Raw genomic sequence first — 10,817 nt, 5'->3', positions numbered from 1 at the left:
CTTTCGGAATTTCGACCATATGTATGCGGATCAGGAGCAAAATCGCTCCTCCGCCCCTGCTGCCCCCATGCTTCAGCATATATGCTCTTTTTTTTTTAACTGTGGTGTTGAAATCACCTCCTACAGCATTGGAGTCACAGCTTTATGTATCGTGAGGGCAAACGCTGTTCCTCTCAAGATAAATAAATCTGCACTGCAGCTGAATGGCGCATCTGAAAACAAAAAATGGTAAATCGCACATATTTGCATTCTGCAACCTGTAAATCACACATAACTGCATTCTGCAACCTATAACTTGCACATATCTGCATTCTGCAACCTGTAACTTGCACATATCTGCATTCTGCAGCATTTAAATCACACATATCTGCATTCTGAAACCTATAAATCGCACATAACTGCATTCTGCAACCGGTAAATTGCACATATCTGCATTATGTAAATCGCACATAACTGCATTCAGCAACCTGTAAATTGCACATATCTGCAACATGTAAATAGCACGTATCTGTATTCTGCAACCGGTAAATTGCACATAACTGCATTCTTAAATCTGTAAATCGCATATATCTGAATTCTTAAATCTGTAAATCGCACATAGCTGCATTCTGCATTCTGCAATTCGCACATATCTGCATTCTGTAACCTGTAAATCGCACATATCTGCATTCAGCAACCTGTAAATATGAAAAAATTGGGGGTCTATTAGACCCTAGATCTTACTTCTGCCCTCAAAGCATCTTACCACACCGTTCGGTGTGATAAAATGCTTTCCCACTGGAAATGTTTATATCCGGGAGGGGGACATTCCCTCCCACTGCTTGTAAAAGCAGTCTAGAGGCTAATTAGCCACTAGGATTGCTTTTACATGAAAGCCGATCACTATCTGAAAAGAATACCAAGATGATACCTAAACCCGCAGGCATCATTCTAGTATAACCATTCAAATTCCAGCAACATACCAGTACGTTTCTGGTCCTTGTTGGACATATATTGTAATCTTTTTTTTCATGCAGCCTGTTGGCTGAAGGAAAAAAAAAGAGATTTATTGGTGGGTATGCCCACCATTAGAATACCTCCCTTCATCCACCCACTTCTAATGGTGGGCATACATGCACCATTTATATATGCCGAAGCATGGGGGCATCCTCCCGCAAAAAAGTTATGCCACATATACACGGTCAGACTTTTCCACGGGCAAGCCATCTTTCGGAACTTCGACCATATGTATGCGGATTAGGAGCGAAATCGCTCCTCCGCCCCTGCTGCCCCCATGCTTCAGCATATATGCTCTTTTTTTTTAACTGTGGTGTTGAAATCACCTCCTACAGCACTGGAGTCACAGCTTTATGTATCGTGAGGGCAAATGCTGTTGCTCTCAAGATAAATAAATCTGCGCTGCAGCTGAATGGCGCATCTGAAAACAAAAAATGGTAAATCGCACATATTTGCATTCTGCAACCTGTATATCACATATCTGCATTCTGCAACCTATAAATCGCACATAACTGCATTCTGAAACCTGTAACTTGCACATATCTGCATTCTGCAGCATTTAAATCGCACATATCTGCATTTTGAAACCTATAAATCGCACATAACTGCGTTCTGAAACCTGTAACTTGCACATATCTGCATTCTGAAGCATTTAAAGTGCACAGATCTGCATTCTGAAACCTATAAATCGCACAAAACTGCATTCTGCAACCTGTAAATTGCACATATCTGTATTCTGTAAATTGCACATATCTGCATTCTGCAACCGGTAAATTGCACATAACTGCATTCTTAAATCTGTAAATCGCACATATCTGAATTCTTAAATCTGTAAATCGCACATATCTGAATTCTTAAATCTGTAAATCGCACATAGCTGCATTCTGAAATCTGCAATTCGCACATATCTGCATTCTGTAACCTGTAAATCACACATAACTGCATTCTGAAACCTGTAACTTGCACATATCTGCATTCTGCAGCATTTAAAGCGCACCTATCTGCATTCTGAAACCTATAAATCGCACATTACTGCATTCTGCAACCTGTGAATTGCTCATATCTGCATTCTGTAAATCGCACATAACTGCATTCAGCAACATGTAAATTGCATATATCTGCAACATGTAAATAGCACATATCTGTATTCTGTAAATTGCACATATCTGCAATCTGCAACCGGTAAATTGCACATAACTGCATTCTTAAATCTGTAAATCGCACATAGCTGCATTCTGAAATCTGCAATTCGCACATATCTGCATTCTGTAACCTGTAAATCGCACATATCTGCATTCAGCCACCTGTAAATTTGAAAAAATTGGGGTCTATTAGACCCTAGATCTTTCCTCTGCCCTCAAAGCATCTGACCACACCGTTCGGTGTGATAAAATGCTTTCCCAATGGCGATGTTTATATCCGGGAGGGGGGACATTCCCTCCCACTGCTTGTAAAAGCAGTCTAGAGGTTAATTAGCCACTAGGATTGCTTTTACATGAAAGCCGATCACTATCTGAAAAGAATACCAAGATGATACCTAAACCCGCAGGCATCATTCTGGTATAACCATTCAAATTCCAGCAACATATCAGTACGTTGCTGGTCCTTGTTGGACATATATTGTAATTTTTTTTTCATGCAGCCTGTTGGCTGAAGAAAAAAAAAATAGATTGATCGGTGGGTATGCCCACCATTAGAATACCTCCCTTCATCCACCCACTTCTAATGGTGGGCATACATGCACCATTTATATATGCCGAAGCATGGGGGCATCCTCCCGCAAAAAAGTTATGCCACGTACACACGGTCGCACTTTTCCACGGGCAAGCCATCTTTCAGAATTTCGACCATATGTATGCGGATTAGGAGCAAAATCGCTCCTCCGTCCCTGCTGCCCCCATGCTTCAGCATATATGCTCTTTTTTTTTAACTGTGGTGTTGAAATCACCTCCTACAGCACTGGAGTCACAGCTTTATGTATCCTGAGGGCAAATGCTGCTGCTCTCAAGATAAATAAATCTGCGCTGCAGCTGAATGGCGCATCTGAAAACAAAAAAATGGTAAATTGCACATATTTGCATTCTACAAGCTGTAAATCACATATCTGCATTCTGCAACCTATAAATCGCACATAACTGCATTCTGAAACCTGTAACTTGCACATATCTGCATTCTGCAGCATTTAAATCGCACATATCTGCATTCTGAAACCTATAAATCGCACATAACTGCATTCTGCAACCTGTAAATTGCACATATCTGCATTCTGTAAATCACACATAACTGCATTCAGCAACCTGTAAATTGCACATATCTGCAACATGTAAATAGCACATATCTGTATTCTGTAAATTGCACATATCTGCATTCTGCAACCGGTAAATTGCACATATCTGAATTCTTAAATCTGTAAATCGCACAAATCTGAGTTCTTAAATCTGTAAATCGCGCATAGCTGCATTCTGAAATCTGCAATTCGCACATATCTGCATTCTGTAACCTGTAAATCGCACATATCTGCATTCAGCAACCTGTAAATTTGAAAAAATTGGGGGTCTATTAGACCCTAGATCTTACCTCTGCCCTCAAAGCATCTGACCACACTGTTCGGTGTGATAAAATGCTTTCCCACTGGAAATGTTTATATCCAGGAGGGGGGACATTCCCTCCCACTGCTTGTAAAAGCAGTCTAGAGGCTAATTAGCCACTAGGATTGCTTTTACATGAAAGCCGATCACTATCTGAAAAGAATACCAAGATGATACCTAAACCCGCAGGCATCATTCTGGTATAACCATTCAAATTCCAGCAACATACCAGTACGTTGCTGGTCCTTGTTGGACATATATTGTAATTTTTTTTCATGCAGCCTGTTGGCTGAAGGAAAAAAAAGAGATTGATCGGTGGGTATGCCCACCATTAGAATACCTCCCTTCATCCACCCACTTCTAATGGTGGGCATACATGCACCATTTATATATGCCGAAGCATGGGGGCATCCTCCCGCAAAAAAGTTATGCCACGTACACACGGTCGGACTTTTCCATGGGCAAGCCATCTTTCGGAATTTCGACCATATGTATGCGGATTAGGAGCAAAATCGCTCCTCCGTCCCTGCTGCCCCCATGCTTCAGCATATATGCTCTTTTTTTTAACTGTGGTGTTGAAATCACCTGCTACAGCACTGGAGTCACAGCTTTATGTATCGTGAGGGCAAACGCTGTTGCTCTCAAGATAAATAAATCTGCGCTGCAGCTGAATGGCGCATCTGAAAACAAAAAATGGTAAATTGCACATATTTGCATTCTGCAACCTGTAAATCACATATCTGCATTCAACAACCTATAAATCACAAATAACTGCATTCTGAAACCTGTAACTTGCACATATCTGCATTTTGCAGCATTTAAATCGCACATATCTGCATTCTGAAACCTATAAATCGCACATAACTGCATTCTGCAACCTGTAAATTGCACATAACTGCATTCAGCAACCTGTAAATTGCACTTATCTGCAACATGTAAATAGCACATATCTGTATTCTGCAACCGGTAAATTGCACATAACTGCATTCTTAAATCTGTAAATCGCACATATCTGCATTCTGTAACCTGTAAATCGCACATAGCTGCATTCTGAAATCTGCAATTCGCACATATCTGCATTCTGTAACCTGTAAATCGCACATATCTGCATTCAGCAACCTGTAAATTTGAAAAAATTGGGGGTCTATTAGACCCTAGATCTTACCTTTGCCCTCAAAGCATCTGACCACACCATTCGGTGTGATAAAATGCTTTCCCACTGGAAATGTTTATATCCGGGAGGGGGGACATTCCCTCCCACTGCTTGTAAAAGCAGTCTAGAGGCTAATTAGCCACTAGGATTGCATTTACATGAAGGCCGATCATTATCTGAAAAGAATACCAAGATGATACCTAAACCCGCAGGCATCATTCTGGTATAACCATTCAAATTAAAGCAACATACCAGTACGTTGCTGGTCCTTGTTGGACATATATTGTAATCTTTTTTTCATGCAGCCTGTTGGCTGAAGGAAAAAAAAGGAGATTGATCGGTGGGTATGCCCACCATTAGAATACCTCCCTTCATCCACCCACTTCTAATGATGGGCATACATGCACCATTTATATATGCCGAAGCATGGGGGCATTCTCCCGCAAAAAAGTTATGCCACATACACACGGTCGGACTTTTCCACGGGCAAGCCATCTTTCGGAATTTCGACCATATGTATGTGGATTAGGAGCGAAATCACTCCTCTGCCCCTGCTGCCCCCATGCTTCAGCATATATGCTCTTTTTTTTTAACTGTGGTGTTGAAATCACCTCCTACAGCACTGGAGTCACAGCTTTATGTATCGTGAGGGCAAATGCTGTTGCTCTCAAGATAAATAAATCTGCGCTGCAGCTGAATGGCGCATCTGAAAACAAAAAATGGTAAATCGCACATATTTGCATTCTGCAACCTATAAATCACATATCTGCATTCTGCAACCTATAAATCGCACATAACTGCATTCTGAAATCTGTAACTTGCACATATCTGCATTCTGCAGCATTTAAATCGCACATATCTGCATTCTGAAACCTATAAATCGCACATAACTGCATTCTGCAACCTGTAAATTGCACATATCTGCATTCTGTAAATCGCACATAACTGCATTCAGCAACCTGTAAATTGCACATATCTGCAACATGTAAATAGCAAATATATGTATTCTGTAAATTGCACATATCTGCATTCTGCAACCGGTAAATTGCACATAACTGCATTCTTAAATCTGTAAATCGCACATAGCTGCATTCTGAAATCTGCAATTCGCACATATCTGCATTCTGCAACCTGTAAATCGCACATATCTGCATTCAGCAAACTGTTTTTTATAAAAAATTGGTGTCTATTAGACCTTAGATCTTTCCTCTGCCCTCAAAGCATCTGACCACACCGTTCGGTGTGATAAAATGCTTTCCCAATGGCGATGTTTATATCAGGGAGGGGGGACATTCCCTCCCACTGCTTGTAAAAGCAGTCTAGAGGCTAATTAGCCACTAGGATTGCTTTTACATGAAAGCCGATCACTATCTGAAAAGAATACCAAGATGATACCTAAACCCGCAGGCATCATTCTGGTATAACCATTCGAATTCCAGCAACATACCAGTACGTTGCTGGTCCTTGTTGGACATATATTGTAATTTTTTTTTCATGCAGCCTGTTGGCTGAAGGAAAAAAAAAGAGATTGATCGGTGGGTATGCCCACCATTAGAATACCTCCCTTCATCCACCCACTTCTAATGATGGGCATACATGCACCATTTATATATGCCGAAGCATGGGGGCATCCTCCCGCAAAAAAGTTATGCCACGTACACACGGTCGGACTATTCCACTGGCAAGCCATCTTTCGGAATTTTGACCATATGTATGCGGATTAGGAGCAAAATCGCTCCTGGGCCCCTGCTGCCCCCATGCTTCAGCATATATGCTCTTTTTTTTAACTGTGGTGTTGAAATCACCTGCTACAGCACTGGAGTCACAGCTTTATGTATCGTGAGGGCAAACGCTGTTGCTCTCAAGATAAATAAAGCTGCGCTGCAGCTGAATGGCGCATCTGAAAACAAAAAATGGTAAATCTGTAAATCGCGCATAGCTGCATTCTGAAATCTGCAATTCGCACATATCTGCATTCTGTAACCTGTAAATCGCACATATCTGCATTCAGCAACCTGTAAATTTGAAAAAATTGGGGGTCTATTAGACCCTAGATCTTACCTCTGCCCTCAAAGCATCTAACCACACCGTTCGGTGTGATAAAATGCTTTCCCACTGGAAATGTTTATATCCAGGAGGGGGGACATTCCCTCCCACTGCTTGTAAAAGCAGTCTAGAGGCTAATTAGCCACTAGGATTGCTTTTACATGAAAGCCGATCACTATCTAAAAAGAATACCAAGATGATACCTAAACCCGCAGGCATCATTCTGGTATAACCATTCAAATTCCAGCAACATACCAGTACGTTGCTGGTCCTTGTTGGACATATATTGTAATTTTTTTTCATGCAGCCTATTGGCTGAAGGAAAAAAAAAGAGATTGATCGGTGGGTATGCCCACCATTAGAATACCTCCCTTCATCCACCCACTTCTAATGGTGGGCGTACATGCACCATTTATATATGCCGAAGCATGGGGGCATCCTCCCGCAAAAAAGTTATGCCACGTACATACGGTCAGACTTTTCCATGGGCAAGCCATCTTTAGGAATTTCGACCATATGTATGCGGATTAGGAGCAAAATCGCTCCTCCGTCCCTGCTGCCCCCATGCTTCAGCATATATGCTCTTTTTTTTTAACTGTGGTGTTGAAATCACCTCCTACAGCACTGGAGTCACAGCTTTATGTATCGTGAGGGCAAATGCTGTTGCTCTCAAGATAAATAAATCTGCGCTGCAGCTGAATAGCGCATCTGAAAACAAAAAAATGGTAAATCGCACATATTTGCATTCTACAAGCTGTAAATCACATATCTGCATTCTGCAACCTATAAATCGCACATAACTGCATTCTGAAACCTGTAACTTGCACATATCTGCATTCTGCAGCATTTAAATCGCACATATCTGCATTCTGAAACCTATAAATCGCACATAACTGCATTCTGCAACCTGTAAATTGCACATATCTGCATTCTGTAAATCGCACATAACTGCATTCAGCAACCTGTAAATTGCACATATCTGCAACATGTAAATAGCAAATATATGTATTCTGTAAATTGCACATATCTGCATTCTGCAACCGGTAAATTGCACATAACTGCATTCTTAAATCTGTAAATCGCACATATCTGAATTCTTAAATCTGAAAATCGCACATAGCTGCATTCTGAAATCTGCAATTCGCACATATCTGCATTCTGCAACCTGTAAATCGCACATATCTGCATTCAGCAAACTGTTTTTTATAAAAAATTGGTGTCTATTAGACCTTAGATCTTTCCTCTGCCCTCAAAGCATCTGACCACACCGTTCGGTGTGATAAAATGCTTTCCCAATGGCGATGTTTATATCAGGGAGGGGGGACATTCCCTCCCACTGCTTGTAAAAGCAGTCTAGAGGCTAATTAGCCACTAGGATTGCTTTTACATGAAAGCCGATCACTATCTGAAAAGAATACCAAGATGATACCTAAACCCGCAGGCATCATTCTGGTATAACCATTCGAATTCCAGCAACATACCAGTACGTTGCTGGTCCTTGTTGGACATATATTGTAATTTTTTTTTCATGCAGCCTGTTGGCTGAAGGAAAAAAAAAGAGATTGATCGGTGGGTATGCCCACCATTAGAATACCTCCCTTCATCCACCCACTTCTAATGATGGGCATACATGCACCATTTATATATGCCGAAGCATGGGGGCATCCTCCCGCAAAAAAGTTATGCCACGTACACACGGTCGGACTATTCCACTGGCAAGCCATCTTTCGGAATTTTGACCATATGTATGCGGATTAGGAGCAAAATCGCTCCTGGGCCCCTGCTGCCCCCATGCTTCAGCATATATGCTCTTTTTTTTAACTGTGGTGTTGAAATCACCTGCTACAGCACTGGAGTCACAGCTTTATGTATCGTGAGGGCAAACGCTGTTGCTCTCAAGATAAATAAAGCTGCGCTGCAGCTGAATGGCGCATCTGAAAACAAAAAATGGTAAATCTGTAAATCGCGCATAGCTGCATTCTGAAATCTGCAATTCGCACATATCTGCATTCTGTAACCTGTAAATCGCACATATCTGCATTCAGCAACCTGTAAATTTGAAAAAATTGGGGGTCTATTAGACCCTAGATCTTACCTCTGCCCTCAAAGCATCTAACCACACCGTTCGGTGTGATAAAATGCTTTCCCACTGGAAATGTTTATATCCAGGAGGGGGGACATTCCCTCCCACTGCTTGTAAAAGCAGTCTAGAGGCTAATTAGCCACTAGGATTGCTTTTACATGAAAGCCGATCACTATCTAAAAAGAATACCAAGATGATACCTAAACCCGCAGGCATCATTCTGGTATAACCATTCAAATTCCAGCAACATACCAGTACGTTGCTGGTCCTTGTTGGACATATATTGTAATTTTTTTTCATGCAGCCTATTGGCTGAAGGAAAAAAAAAGAGATTGATCGGTGGGTATGCCCACCATTAGAATACCTCCCTTCATCCACCCACTTCTAATGGTGGGCGTACATGCACCATTTATATATGCCGAAGCATGGGGGCATCCTCCCGCAAAAAAGTTATGCCACGTACATACGGTCAGACTTTTCCATGGGCAAGCCATCTTTAGGAATTTCGACCATATGTATGCGGATTAGGAGCAAAATCGCTCCTCCGTCCCTGCTGCCCCCATGCTTCAGCATATATGCTCTTTTTTTTTAACTGTGGTGTTGAAATCACCTCCTACAGCACTGGAGTCACAGCTTTATGTATCGTGAGGGCAAATGCTGTTGCTCTCAAGATAAATAAATCTGCGCTGCAGCTGAATAGCGCATCTGAAAACAAAAAAATGGTAAATCGCACATATTTGCCTTCTGCAACCTGTAAATCACATATCTGCATTCTGCAACCTATAAATCGCACATAACTGCATTCTGAAACCTGTAACTTGCACATATCTGCATTCTGCAGCATTTAAAGCGCACATATCTGCATTCTGAAACCTATATATCGCACATAACTACATTCTGCAACCTGTAAATTGCACACATCTGCATTCTGTAAATCGCACATAACTGCATTCAGCAACCTGTAAATTGCACATATCTGCAACATGTAAATAGCACATATCTGTATTCTGTAAATTGCACATATCTGCTTTCTGCAACCAGTAAATTGCACATAACTGCATTCTTAAATCTGTAAATCGCACATATCTGAATTCTTAAATCTGTAAATTGCACATAGCTGCATTCTGCAATCTGCAATTCGCACATATCTGCATTCTGTAACCTGTAAATCGCACATATCTGCATTCAGCAACCTGTAAATTTGAAAAAAATTGGGGGTCTATTAGACCCTAGATCTTACCTCTGCCCTCAAAGCATCTGACCACACCGTTCGGTGTGATAAAATGCTTTCCCACTGGATATGTTTATATCGGGGAGGGGGGACATTCCCTCCCACTGCTTGTAAAAGCAGTCTAGAGGCTAATTAGCCACTAGGATTGCTTTTACATGAAAGCCGATCACTATCTGAAAAGAATACCAAGATGATACCTAAACCCGCAGGCATCATTCTGGTATAACCATTCAAATTCCAGCAACATACCAGTACGTTGCTGGTCCTTGTTGGACATATATTGTAATTTTTTGCATGCAGCCTGTTGGCTGAAGGAAAAAAAAAAAGAGATTGATCGGTGGGTATGCCCACCATTAGAATACCTCCCTTCATCCACCCACTTCTAATGGTGGGCATACATGCACCATTTATATATGCCGAAGCATGGGGGCATCCTCCCGCAAAAAAGTTATGCCACGTACACACGGTCGGACTTTTCCACGGGCAAGCCAACTTTCGGAACCTCGACCATATGTATGCGGATTAGGAGCGAAATCGCTCCTCCGCCCCTGCTGCCCCCATGCTTCAGCATATATGCTCTTTTTTTTTAACTGTGGTGTTGAAATCACCTCCTACAGCACTGGAGTCACAGCTTTATGTATCGTGAGGGCAAACGCTGTTGCTCTCAAGATAAATAAATCTGAGCTGCAGCTGAATGGCGCATCTGAAAACAAAAAAATG

This window comes from Lithobates pipiens, unplaced genomic scaffold, assembly GCF_037356315.1.
Source record: "Lithobates pipiens isolate NorthernLeopardFrog02 unplaced genomic scaffold, aLitPip1_a1.2 Scaffold_18, whole genome shotgun sequence".
Classification (NCBI taxonomy): Eukaryota; Metazoa; Chordata; class Amphibia; order Anura; family Ranidae; genus Lithobates; species Lithobates pipiens.
This window is presented reverse-complemented; position numbering follows the sequence as displayed.